The 13,749-nt window shown below is 38.3% G+C and overlaps 1 protein-coding gene across 1 annotated transcript in view; it reads right to left on the bottom strand.

Annotated features, from left to right (window-relative positions):
- Nucleotides 1-13,403, bottom strand: part of LOC141399644 (uncharacterized) — a 264,879-nt gene extending 251,476 nt beyond the window's left edge. The window contains exon 1 of the mRNA XM_073978762.1: nucleotides 13,206-13,403. The gene's annotated coding sequence lies outside the window, so the exon portion shown is untranslated. The remainder of the gene's footprint in view (nucleotides 1-13,205) is intronic.
- Nucleotides 13,404-13,749: the final 346 nt, after the last annotated feature.

Genomic DNA, 13,749 nt, shown 5'->3' with positions numbered 1-13,749 from the left:
TTCTCAGTGGTCACAAAAAATCCCCATTAAAAATTATCAATCATCAAATTACCTCCCGATGTTCAGTATTTTGAGTGTTTTAGCAATATTTTTTTCACCAAAAATTGTTAACCTAGTCCATGTTTCTTTTATTGTCCCCATATAACGGTACCCCGGACTTTCGTTGTTTTGAGAGATTTTAGCTTTTACCGAACTACATGTTATTTAACATTTGCGGTTCCCGGTGGTCACAAAACTTCTCCACAAAAAAATTATCAACACAGTCCATGTTTTGGTATTGCCCCCATATAACGGTTCCTTCCTGTTATAGGCATTTTGAGAATTTTTTTGGTCGAACTACCTGTTATTTGACATTTGAGGTTCCCAGTGGTCACAAATCATCTTTGAAAATTGTCAACATTGGTCTTTCATTTGGTATAACGGCACCTCCCAATTTTCGTTATTTAGAGGATTTTATCTGCAATTTTTAAGCAATCTTATTGTAATTTGTCATTTGACAACACCTCTACACTGAAATTTGTCAATAAAGGTCCATGTTTTAATATAGCCCCCATATAAAGGTACCTCCCGATTTTAGATCTTTTGAGAATTTCAACTATTTTTTGTCCGAACTACCTGTTATTAAAATTGTGGACAGGAAGGAAAATTAAATAATATGTGTTTCATGGTGGCGGGTATAAAAAGTTCGGCCCGGCCGACCTTAGTTTTAATTCGAAGATGGGCCATATCGGTCCATGCTTATTTCGAACTTCACGTATTTTGAAGATTTTAACCACATTTCCAAACTGAGTTAGCTGTAATTTGGCATTTTGAGTTTTCTACGAATCAGAAGTCTGCTGACATAGGCGAAAATTAAAAAAAAATCTCCTTAATAAATTGGGAAAAATAGGATTTCGGTTGTATAGTCGGTATTGGTTGACTTAGGAGACGTAAGATATTAAGCATCGGTCCACATCGGCTCTGAAATGGCAAAGCGCGGGACTTGTCTTCTTCGCATTTCATGTGGACACTGACATTCCCGTGGTGTCACTTTGGGAATTACCTTTAACTTCCGTTAAAGGAGGAGGTGATGTTTAAGCACTGTTGAATGTCCTAGCAAAGTTCAAAACCGATATTACTGCCATACAGGAATTACTATGGATTAGGAAAGACGTCACAACAACAGCTAAAAGTGAATCACTTTCTTAGTTATAGCTTTTATGATTGCGGATTTGTAGTAAGCCTAAAACATCTGGTCCCCAGACCACACAATTTTAATGCCCAAATAAAAAAGGAGAGTATCTGTTGGAAAGATAGTCAGGAAATCCAATCTCCATAATGAAACATTTGACAACGGACTAAGACTGATAGACTTCGCAGCTGCAAAAACACGGTAGTTAGCAGTACCAGGTCAAAAAAAAAAAAAAAACAAAAAACAATATGACCACGTTGCTATATCCGATATTTATCGAGCGTGCTGGATGTAAACATAGCAAACATCGACTCGTATCATCAAATAAAGTACGAATAGATACAACAAATTTGGACAAGGGAAAATCTGCAATTACAACAAAAACCACAACATATTCCACTCAGCTTGGCTAATTGCTTAATAAGAGCACTCTTCGTTCCAGTAACATATCAGCGCAGTGGTAAATTATTCCCACGCACTAATATCCATACTTGAATACCAGAGACCTCCACCTAGGAACCCATGGCATGACCAGGAGGGTCGGACTGCGACCGAAGAGAAAAATGCGGCATATAATGCTACTTTACAATCAGTAGCAGCGCGTAGCGCTTGAGAGATGTATCGGGAGAAAAGGAGAGAGAAGAAACGTCTTTTCCGCAGGAAAAAGAGAGAGATGAAAAAGCGGGAGTGCGAACAAATCGAGATGTACAGAAGACAGAATGAAGTCCGAAAATTCTACCAAAGAGTGAAACATCAAACTGATGTCTTTGGAACTGGCACATCCTGTAGAGACCAGCAAGGTAATCTGGTAACTGATACAGATAGTGTGCTAAGGATATGGAAAGATCATTTTTCCAAACTGTTGGTATCCAATAGTACCGAAGTCGACGAAGATACCACTGATCCAATCCCAGAAGATGGTATTGAATGTATACCACCCGGCCAAGAAAAGGTAAAGAGAGCAATAAACCGGCTGAAGAAAAATAAGGCCTACCAGCCGAGCTGTTTAAAACCGGAGGCGACACGTTGATGAGGTGTATGCATCAGCTAGCTAGCTCCATCTGGCAGGAAGAACGCGTACCCGACTATTGGAAGCTGAGCATCCTGTGTCCCCTGTGTCCATAAGAAAGGAGATAAGACTTTATGCTCCAACTATAGGGGCATAAGTCTTCTCCTTATCGATACCAGAGGCTTCCGTCAAGGAACATATGGTATGACCAGGAGGCTGAGCTGCTACCAAAGAGACGAATGCGGTATATAGGGCTATTTTACAATTAGTACTAAAGTTTTTGCACAAGAGAGGTATCGGGTAAAAATATATAGAGAGTAAAAAAACCGAGATACACGGGTTCCACAATGAAATCCGAAAAAAATTCTACCAAAGGGTCAACTGATGTATTTTGTACAGGTTCATCCTCCTGGAAATAGCATTTTTCAAAACTTTTGGTATCCAGTACTACTGAAGACGATAAAGATATGTGTATATGGCATGCCCAGGAATGGGGTAAAGACTGCAATAAACAAGCTGTAGAATAATTAGGCCGCAGGAATCAAAGGTTTAGCAGCCGAGCTGTTCTATGGCCACCTGTAGAGGCTAAGCTAAATCAATAAGTAAGTAGTCGGTATTCGATTTGTCCAGAGAAGAATGCTTCAATTTGTTCTCCAAATAATTCCACGATTTGGAATTGTGTAGTGGCGATTCCTAGTGGTCACCCCGATTCATATTAGCTCAATGATATGGGACCTACAGTTTATCGCCGAGTCCGAACGGCGTGTCTAAGACACCATTTTTGTAGAGAAGTTTTACATGGCTGAAATATGTAGGAAATGTTGTTAGGAAATGTCGCCAACATTACTGAGGGGTATTTTGCCACCGTTGAAAAGTGTTTTGATGTTGCCTGGCCGGGGAATCGAACCCACGACCTTATGTGTGCAAGGCGGGTGTGCATACCATTGCACCACGGTGGCACCCACGTTTTGGTATAGGCTCCATATAAGGGTACCGCTCGTTTTGAGGTATTTCGACGCTACATTTTTGGACCGAATTAGCTATAATTCCGCATTTATGATTCCTTGTGGTCAGACCATTTCTCTATATAACGGAAACACCCTATTTCAGAGATTTTGAAGTTTTCATCGACATTTTCGGCCCATGTAGGATGTCAGTCGACATTTAGGGTTCAAAGTTGTCAGAAAACTTCTCTACAAAATATTGAGGACATAGGTCCACATTCGGGTATAGCCTCCATATATCGATACCAGCTGATTTCAGATACTTTGAAGATGTTATTTACACTATTTGAAGGAAATGTTTGATAACGACAAGGTAAAACGTGAATAGATGTGCGTAAGGGAAATTAACTTCTACAGAATGCAAATGGAGAGCTAAGATCACATTGGTTATTTCAGCGGTAACCTGCTGTTGCCAATATCATTAAAGCGAAAGAGGACAATGGAGGGGACTTTGTCCACGCTTACCTACTCAGCTATACCCGATTGTTCCGAAAGTAGCACGGATTCCCAACTGTATGGGGCGTCATCGTTGTTCTTCCCAAAACATGGACCCATATTTACAATTTTCCGAATTGAGCGAAATATTGCAATACCGGCTTCAACTAAACCTGTATATTTTGGATTTGGGTAGGTAACGAACATCGGGAATTGAGGCCACAAACTTCAAAAGGCGTGGACCTATACCGACAATTTTCATGTGGAAAGCTTAGTACTCCCAACGAAGACTAAATACCAAATTAGCCCCATTTCGGTTGGATATTGAGGTCACAACCTTCAAACTACAGAAAATCGGGAGGTACTGTTCTATGGGACTTTATGAAAGCCTGGATATATACCGACAAATTTCAGGGGTAAACTTTTATATATTTATATATAAATATCAGCTGTTTCGGTGGGGAATTGAGGCCACAAACTTCAAAATACAAAAAATCGACAGGTACCGGTCTATGGGTGCTATATGATAGCGTGGACTTATACCGACACTTTTCAGGGGGAAAGTTTTATACCACCAACGAAGACTAAATACCAAATTTCAGCCATTTCGGTGAGATATTGAGGCCACAACCTTCACAATACCGAAAGTCGGGAGGTACCGTTCTCAGAGGGCTATATGAAAGCCTGGACCTATACCGACAAATGTCGGGTGGTATATTTCATACCCCTATGAAACACTTAATACCAAATATCAGATATTTTTGTGGGGAATTGAGGCCACAAACTTCAAAATACCGAAAATCGGGAGGTACCAGTCTATGGCGGCTATATGAAAACGTGGACCTATACCGACAAATTTCAGGGGTAAAATTTCATATATGTAGTTATATATAAATATCAGCTATTTCGGTGGGGATTTGAGGCCACAAACTTCAAAATACCGAAAATCGGGAGGTACCGGTCTTTGGCGGCTATATGAAAGCGTGGATTTATACCGAAAATTTTCAGGGTAAAAGTTTTATACCACCAACGAAGACTAAATACCAAATTTCAGCCATTTCGGTGGGATATTGAGGCCACAACCTTCACAATACCGAAAGTCGGGAGATACCGTTCTCAGGGGGCTATATGAAAGCCTGGACCTATGCCGACAAATATCAGGTGGTAAGTTTCATACCCCTATCAAACACTTAATACCAAATATCAGCCATTTTGGTGGGGAATTGAGGCCACAAACTTCAAAATACTGAAAATCGGCAGGTACCGGTCTATGGCGGCTATATGAAAGTGTGGACCTATACCGACACATTCAGGTGTAAAATTTCATATATGTATTTATATATAAATATCAGCTATTTCGGTGGGGAATTGAGGCCACAAACTTCAAAATACCGAAAATCGGCAGGTACCGGTCTATGGGGGCTATATGATAGCGTGGACTTATACCGACACTTTTCAGGGAGAAAGTTTTATACCACCAACGAAGACTAAATACCAAATTTCAGCCATTTCGGTGGGATATTGAAGCCACAACCTTCACAACACCGAAAGTCGGGAGGTGCCGTTCTCATAGGGCTATATAAAAGCCTGGACCTATACCGACAAATTTTAGGTGGTATGTTTCATACCCCTATCAAAGACTTTATACTAAATATCAGCCATTTTGGTAGGGAATTGAGTCCACAAACTTCAAAATATCGAAAACCGGGAGGTGTATGGGGTGTCATCGTTGTTCTTTCCAAATCATGGACCCATATTTACAATTTTCCGAATTGAGCGAAATATTGCAATACCGGCTTCGACTAAACCTGTATATTTTGGATTTGGGTAGTTAACGAACATCGGGAATTGAGGCCACAAACTTCAAAAGGACCTATACCGACAATTATCATGTGGAAAGCTTAGTTCTCCCAACGAAGACTAAATACCAAATTAGCCCCATTTCGGTTGGATATTGAGGCCACAACCTTCAAACTACAGAAAATCGGGAGGTACTGTTCTATGGGACTTTATGAAAGCCTGGATATATACCGACAAATTTCAGGGGTAAACTTTTATATATTTATATATAAATATCAGCTGTTTCGGTGGGGAATTGAGGCCACAAACTTCAAAATACAAAAAATCGACAGGTACCGGTCTATGGGGGCTATATGATAGCGTGGACTTATACCGACACTTTTTCAGCCATTTCGGTGAGATATTGAGGCACAACCTTCACAATACCGAAAGTCGGGAGGTACCGTTCTCAGGGGGCTATATGAAAGCCTGGACCTATACCGACAAATGTCGGGTGGTATATTTCATACCCCTATGAAACACTTAATACCAAATATCAGATATTTTGGTGGGGAATTGAGGCCACAAACTTTAAAATACCGAAAATCGGCAGGTACCGGTCTATGGCGGGTATAAGAAAGTGTGGACCTATACCGACAAATTTCAGGGGTAAAATTTCATATATGTATTTGTATATAAATATCAGTTATTTCGGTGGGGAATTGAAGCCACAAACTTCAAAATACCGAAAATCGGAAGGTACCGGTCTATGGCGGCTATATGAAAGCATGGACTTATACCGACAATTTTCAGGGGAAAAGTTATATACCACCAACGAAGACTAAATACCAAATTTCAGCCATTTCGGTGGGATATTGAGGCCACAACCTTCACAATACCGAAAGTCGGGAGGTACCGTTCTCAGTGGGGCTATATGAAAGCCTGGACCTATACCGACAAATTTCAGGTAGTATCCTATCAAACACTTAATACCAAATATCAGCCATTTTGGTGGGGAATTGATGCCACAAACTTCAAAATACCGAAAATCGGAAGGTACCGGTCTATGGCGGCTATATGAAGGCGTGGGCCTATACCGACAAATTTCAGGTGGAGAGTTGTATGCTTCCTATGGGGGCTTTAGGAAGGTGTGGACCTATAACGACAAATTTAAAGTGGGAAGTTTTATACCCCAACGAATACTAATACCAAAGTACAACCGATTCTGTGGTCAAATGGAACTAATACATTCAAAATATCTTAAAGTGAAGCGTACTATATATGGGGCGTTATAGGGGGGCTATACCAAAACGTGGACCTACTTCAATCCGTTGGGACGCTAAAGTGATTTCCACAGACGCACAGACAGACGGCTATGTCGATATAGAATTACACACTGATCAAGAATATATATAGTTTGTAGGGTCTAAAATTATTATTTCGAGTAGTTACAAACGGGATGACAAGCTTAATATACCCCCACAGTGGATTAACTTACAAACATATCATACAACAACAACTAATTTTTACTTATGTGCAGTTTAAGGGTTAATCGAGGATCGTTTTGAAATATTTACCGGAGATAGTGCTTGTAATTCTGATTACAAAAAAATCGTGGGACTGCCAACTAAATCACCGATAGGCACAATAACTTTCGAAGGTAGTACTCATGGCAGAAATACCAGGTAGTGGAATCACACCAGCTGATCGAATATGAAAAGTCAAATCCCTTTATAAAAAAAAATATTTTCATTGTAATTTCCTCAACAACATAAAGAAATATTTGACATAACATATTCAAAATTTTACGATGCCACTACCTGGGTAATTGTGCCATGGTAGTACTCGAGTTGGTCCAAACATAGGAAATAGTAATATTATTCCCAAATATACATCAAATTGCAAGAAAATATATATAGATGTGCCCTTCCACCAAGAATTCGCTAATATTCACTATAAGGGCTGTTCGATGGTCTTTTTAGTGGCCGAGTCCATACATCCTGAAATTATAGCCCTAAAACTCTAAAAACACAAGGACCCACAAATGAATTGATTGTTGAGCACGATAACTTCCGAATTGAGAACCCTTTTCGTATCTCACCCACAAAAATTAATTAATTATACCCTCCACCATAATATGGAGGGTATAATTCAATTTGTCATTCCGTTTGTAACACATCGAATCGGTGAATATAATCGGTATATATATTCAAAGTATATATATTCTTGATCAGGGTAAAATTCTAAGTCGATATAACCATGTCCGTCTGTCCGTCCGTCCGTCTGTTGAAATCGAGACAGCTTTGTAATTTACTGTAGAAGTTTCTATTACTCCTAGAATATTTGGTATTGCAAATGGGCTATATCGGTTCACGTTTCGATATAGCGGTACCACCCGATTTTCGGTATTTTGAAGGTTTTAGCCTCATTATCACACCGAAATGGCTGAAATTTGGTACTTAGTCTTCGTTGTGTACCCCAGCTTTCCCCGAGAAATTTGTTGGTATAGGTCCACGTCTTCATATAACCCCATATAACGGTACCTCCCGATTTTCAGTATTTTGAAGGTTGTGCCCACAATAATCCACCGAAATTGCTGAAATTTGGTATATAGTCTTTGTTGGAGTTAAAAGCATTTCTGATTGAAATTCGTTGGTATATTTATCAGTATCGGTCCGCGGGTTTCAATATTCCCATAGAAGCGTACCTCTCGGTTTGCGGTATTTATACCCTACACCACTATGTGGTAAGGGGTATTATGTGTTAGTGCATTTGTATGTAACATACAAAAGGAAGCGAGATAGACCCATAGTTCCTTCTAGGGATATACATAGAATCACTTTTTTTTTTTTTTTTTTTTTATATATTATTTTCATTTATTCGTTATAAAACTTACAATTCATATTTTAATTCGCCTCAGCGCCATTAGGCATTGTAGAGGCTAGCTGGCAAATTACACAATTCAAAAGTTATTACATTTCTTAAATAATATAACATCTGAAGTGCAATAGTTTATAAAAGACTTTCAATTTGAGATTTAAGATGATTTTTTAAAGATCTTTTAAAAATAGAAAATCGAGTGAATTTTATATCATCAGGCAAGTGGTTAAACTCATGACTACCAGAATATTCTATTCTCTGTTTTGTCGTCTCAGTGCGACACAATGCAACTCTAAGCTGTTGATTATTCCTGGTGTTGAAAGAAATTTGGTTTACAATAAACTCTATGGTATGGTATCCAATATGATGTATACATTTGTAGACATACGTTAAAAGCTGCAACTTATAGGTTCCATAAACTGGCAATATCGATGGAAAAGCATCACTATATAAGGAAGTGGTGGGAAATGAAATTGGCAAATTTACTACCGTTTTCAAAGCTTTATTTTGAAGCCTTTGCAATGATTTTAATTCGCTTGTCTTTTTGTACGCATAAATAACGGCTAAATAATTAAGATGGGTTTGTATCATTGTTTGATAGATTAAACATTTGGTTTCTTCGCTGAATTTGTATTTAAACTTATACAATAATCCAAGTACTGGCGATATTTTTGTTTTTAAATGATTTATATGCTGATTCCAAGCAAGGTTCGACTGCATATATATCCCCAAATATTTAACAATATTAACTTCTTGTATAAGCTCTCCATCTACAGTAATAGCGAATTCCGAATTTGGATCACGATGTGGCTTAAATCTTATTAACTTAGTCTTCTCTCTATTTAAGAATAACTTGCTTAGTCTCATGTATTCAAAAATCAATGAGGAATCACGTTCCATATAACATTTCACAGCCGCTGTAGATTTGTAGGGATAAAAAAGACATATGTCGTCAGCATACATAAACAGCCGACCATTTAACTGCAAATTACAGATATCATTGACATAAATTAAAAATAGCAATGGGCCTAGAACACTGCCTTGTGGTACACCATGTTCAACCAATGCCAATGCGCTTTTGCTGTCCCCAATTTGCACAAACTGCCGTCGATTCTCAAGATATGATTTAAAAAGGAGCAACTCACGCCCATGAACACCATAAATCTGAAGCTTTTCCAGCAATATTCTATGATCAATCATATCAAAAGCCTTGGACAGATCAAAAAAGATTCCAGCAACGCCATTGTAACCATCGTCCAACATTTTACATATATAATTTTGTACATTAATTATAGCTTCGTCTGTTCCACATCCTTTACGAAAACCGTACTGGGAATTTGTTAATAAGCGATTGTCTTCCAAAAAGGCAGTTACTTGTCGGTGTAAAATGCGTTCATATATTTATAGATGGCAATACTGAAATTGGGCGAAAACTTTCCATATGTGTTGAGTGTTTATCCTTTGGTATTGGTATGATTTTATGTATCTTGAGACTGCCAGGGTAGGTCGATGTCGAAAGCATGGTGTTAAAAATGCTTACCAAATGAGGAATTAAGTTGCTACTACAAATCTGAAGAACTTTACGGGGTACGTTATCGTGGCCATTACCTTTATTTAATTTTAGTGACATAATTTCACGTTCTATCTCAATTGAAGTAGTAGGAGTTATGACAAGTGTATTCCGATTGTAAGAAAGCGTCCTCAGCGAATTACAATTATCTCCAGGGAACGCAGGTATCATATTTTTTAGACTTTCCACAGAGTTTAAAAAGAAGTTGTTAAATAGTGTAGATTTACTTTCATCATCCATAACAACATTGCCATCACGATCAAAAATCGATATTTGTTTTTGTACATTTCTGCCAAGAGTTTCATTTAAAAATCGCCACGCTTTTTTGGGGTTACACTGTATATCGCCTAAATTATTAACATAGTAATTATTCATTGAAATTCTAGTTGAATTTCGAATGACGTTACTTATCCTTCTTAATTGAGTTTTAATATTGTTATTATTGTGATATTTCCTTCTCAATTTCAGCAGTTTTTTCTTATAATCGATTAATTTTATCAAATTTCCATTTATCCATGGAGCAATTGCCTTTCTTTGGTTCATACTAAGGGGTTTTGTTACTGTGGAACAATTTAAAGCTGCTTGAATGTGTGCAGTGAGACTATTAAGATCTTCTGTAGGTGTCCCTAAGACAGAAAAATCCTCAAGTTGCGAATCCATACACGATTTGAGCTTGTTATAATCGCAAAACGAGTATGTACGTCTGACTATACTATCCAGTCGTGTATCAATATCAATTTCACAGTAAACAAAGTTATGATCCGATAACATACACTCCACCGAAAATATTGACATATGATTCGAAACATTTGAATATACATGATCTGAGTCGATTTATGCATGTCCGTCCGTCCGTTCGCAACATACAGGTCGCATTTGTTGACCACCATTTTTTTAGCCGTCGGAAGATCAAGTTCCAAGATGGGCTATATCGGTCCAAGTTTTGGTATAGCCCCCATATAACGGTACCTCCCGATTTAAGGTATTTTAAGGATCTTAGCCGCATTTGTTGCCCAAACCAGCTGAAATTTTACATTTTAGGTTCCCAATGGCCGCGAAATTGCTCCACTAAAAATTGTCAAGATAGGTCCACGGTTCGGTATAGTCCTCATATAACGATACCTCCCGATTTAAGGTATTTTAGGGATCTTAGCCACATTTTTTGCTTGAACTAGCTGAAATTTTACATATGTGGTTCCCAGTGGCCACGAAATTTCGCCACTTAAATTGAGCCAAATTGTATCGAAATAGGTTCAGATTTGGATATAGCTCCCATATATATGTTCGCCCGATTTCACGTATTTTCTGCACCAAACACGCTATATACGTCCGATTTTGATGAAATTTGGAATGTTTGACTGAATTCGGTCTAGAAATAAGTGTGCCAAATTATATCGAAATCGGTTCCGATTGGATATAGCTTCCATATATATTTTCGGCCGATTTCACGTATTTTCTGTACCAAACACGCTATATATTTCCGATTTTGATGAAATTTGGAATGTGTGACCGAATTCAGTCTAGAAATCAATGTGCCAAATTATATCGAAATCGGTTCAGATTTGGATATAGCACCCATATATATTTTCGGCCGATTTCGTGTATTTTCAGCTCCAAACACGATATATAAGTCCGATTTCAATGATATTTGGAATGTGTGACTGAATTCGGTCTGGAAATAAATGTGCCAAATTATATCAAAATCGGTTAAGATCTGGATATAGCTCCGATTTATATTTTACATATTCACAGTGGTGTAGGGTATTATATAGTCGGCCCCGCCCGACTTAGATCCTTTTTGATGGAACGGTACCTCCCGAATTTCTATATTTTGAAGGTTATCCACATTGTTTTGCCGAACTTGCTGAAATTTTGTATTTACTCTTCTTCATAAACGAAAGGAAACTACGTGTTCCATTTTTGTTCAATACAACTCATGGTGGAGGGTATAACAATTTCGGCCTGTTCGAACTTAACGCCGTTCTTACTTGTTTTCAATTAAATTTTGAATTAAGGGCTGTTTTGAGGATGGTTTGGAATTTTTTTCCTGGAGTTAGTCTTAGTGATCCCTATTACATCGATATAATTTTTTCGTTGGTGAGTCCATACATTCGTAGATAGCGAGCCGAATGCTGTAAGAAATTCTGAGATCTGCAATTAAAATGGCCGGAAGTTGCAAACCTTGCACATCCTAATATTTCTCCCATGCTTATACCAAGTTCAAAGGTGCTCTATATCGGTCCGTCGTCTCCTTCGGGTATTATTGGATCAGCTCGTTCTTAAACCGCTAGTCCTTTAACAAAGTCTTTGTGAGATACCTACTCATTGAATTAAAAATAGAAAAAATAATTATCCAAATTGATCCTTTCGGGGAAAAATTGCTTTCAACAATTTTTTTTAAGTCTCCATGAGTTAATAAGCTAGATCCTGGCTGAAATTTAATAGTCCTTCTCATTTGCCATACCTTCCAAAAATCATTCTTAAATTCAAAAATTATTAAACATTCTTGTTAGGCACTTCACAAACAAAAATTTGCTGACACATGTTAAAGAGACCTGTCTCTTACTTCGTGTTCAAAAACTGACAACAGTTGTAGGCACCATTGACCGACCACCATTTACTAAAGCATATTTGTTGGCCTTGACCTCAAGAGTTCAATAAAAAATTTTGATGGAATTTAAAAAGAATCTACTTCCGTATCGGTTGCGCTTTAATATTAAAGGGACCCCTACGAATAGCTACAACGGAAATGGAACATGAAAAGCAGTAGCAGCAGCAGAAGAAGAAGAATACATTTTTGTTACTGTTTTTTTCGGAAACACATATTCATTCTTTAAAACAGGTTGACTGACCACGAACCAAGGCTGCGGGCCATATTGTGTTGACCACTTTCGATTTTCTGGTTTCTTTGTTGTTGCTGCTGCTGTTGTGATGTTGTTGTTAACATTGCGTTATGCTCTAAATGACGTTTTATGGATAGCTGGCTAGTATGTAGAAGGCGCAGAGACCAGAGACCCTTGCAGCGACAAGAAGAGAGTTAGATAGAGGTACACCAGTGGATAGATTTTTCACACACTTAAATCAACATTTGAGTTTTAGACGGGTCTCCACAATGCTGAAGAAACAAACAACAATCAACGACACACACAAAAAGCGAATTCACTCGATTTCAAAATATGATATTCCGCACTTCTTCATATGCACTAGACTAGACACGATATCGAGTAGGGTTTGCTGTGGTTTGGTTTGGACAAGAGCGCCTGTCCTGACCTTTTGCTGTTTCATTGGTTTTGGTGACAGTTGTTTAAAGTGATTGACCACTTTCCGCTGGCCGCTAAGATCACATTGTGTACTTACTTGCCAATTATCCCACGGGTTAATCCTTTTTGGCTGGTGACCGTCTCCGTGTTTCTCAATTTACTGTCTCTAAATCTTTGTTTTATTGACTGATTAACTGGCGTTTGTGTTTTATTCTGTTGTTGTTTTTTTTCGTTTTTTTTGGCGGCGTTAGGTGTCTCTAAGCGTGTGACAAGTAAGGAAAATCTAAACGTACTAAATGGGAGTGCATATCACAAATATGGATATAGGGGATGGATGAAAGCGGAGCGCATACATTTGATTATGAATAATTGTAAATTTTGTTGCTGTTCATACAAATATATATCTGGAGAAATGAAATACAAAAACAACAAATAACAACAACAACAACAACAATAGCAGCAGCAATTACTATCTAGTGCCTGCAGAGGCAGCGACGACTGCCTTGGCCAAAAGCTGAGTGAACTTGTACGGGCGTTTGAGACATGCGCCTTACACAAATAACCTGCCCAACGACGAGAGTCCTTTTTTGTGCTCCGCAAGCCGCAAAAAAGAATGAGCACTCGCTCCTTTTCCATTAGAA

Source organism: Musca autumnalis, unplaced genomic scaffold (assembly GCF_047663935.1).
Source record: "Musca autumnalis isolate F117 unplaced genomic scaffold, ASM4766393v1 scaffold_3, whole genome shotgun sequence".
Lineage (NCBI taxonomy): Eukaryota > Metazoa > Arthropoda > Insecta > Diptera > Muscidae > Musca > Musca autumnalis.
Note: the sequence above shows the minus strand (reverse complement) of the source record. Positions and strands in the feature narration are given on the sequence as shown.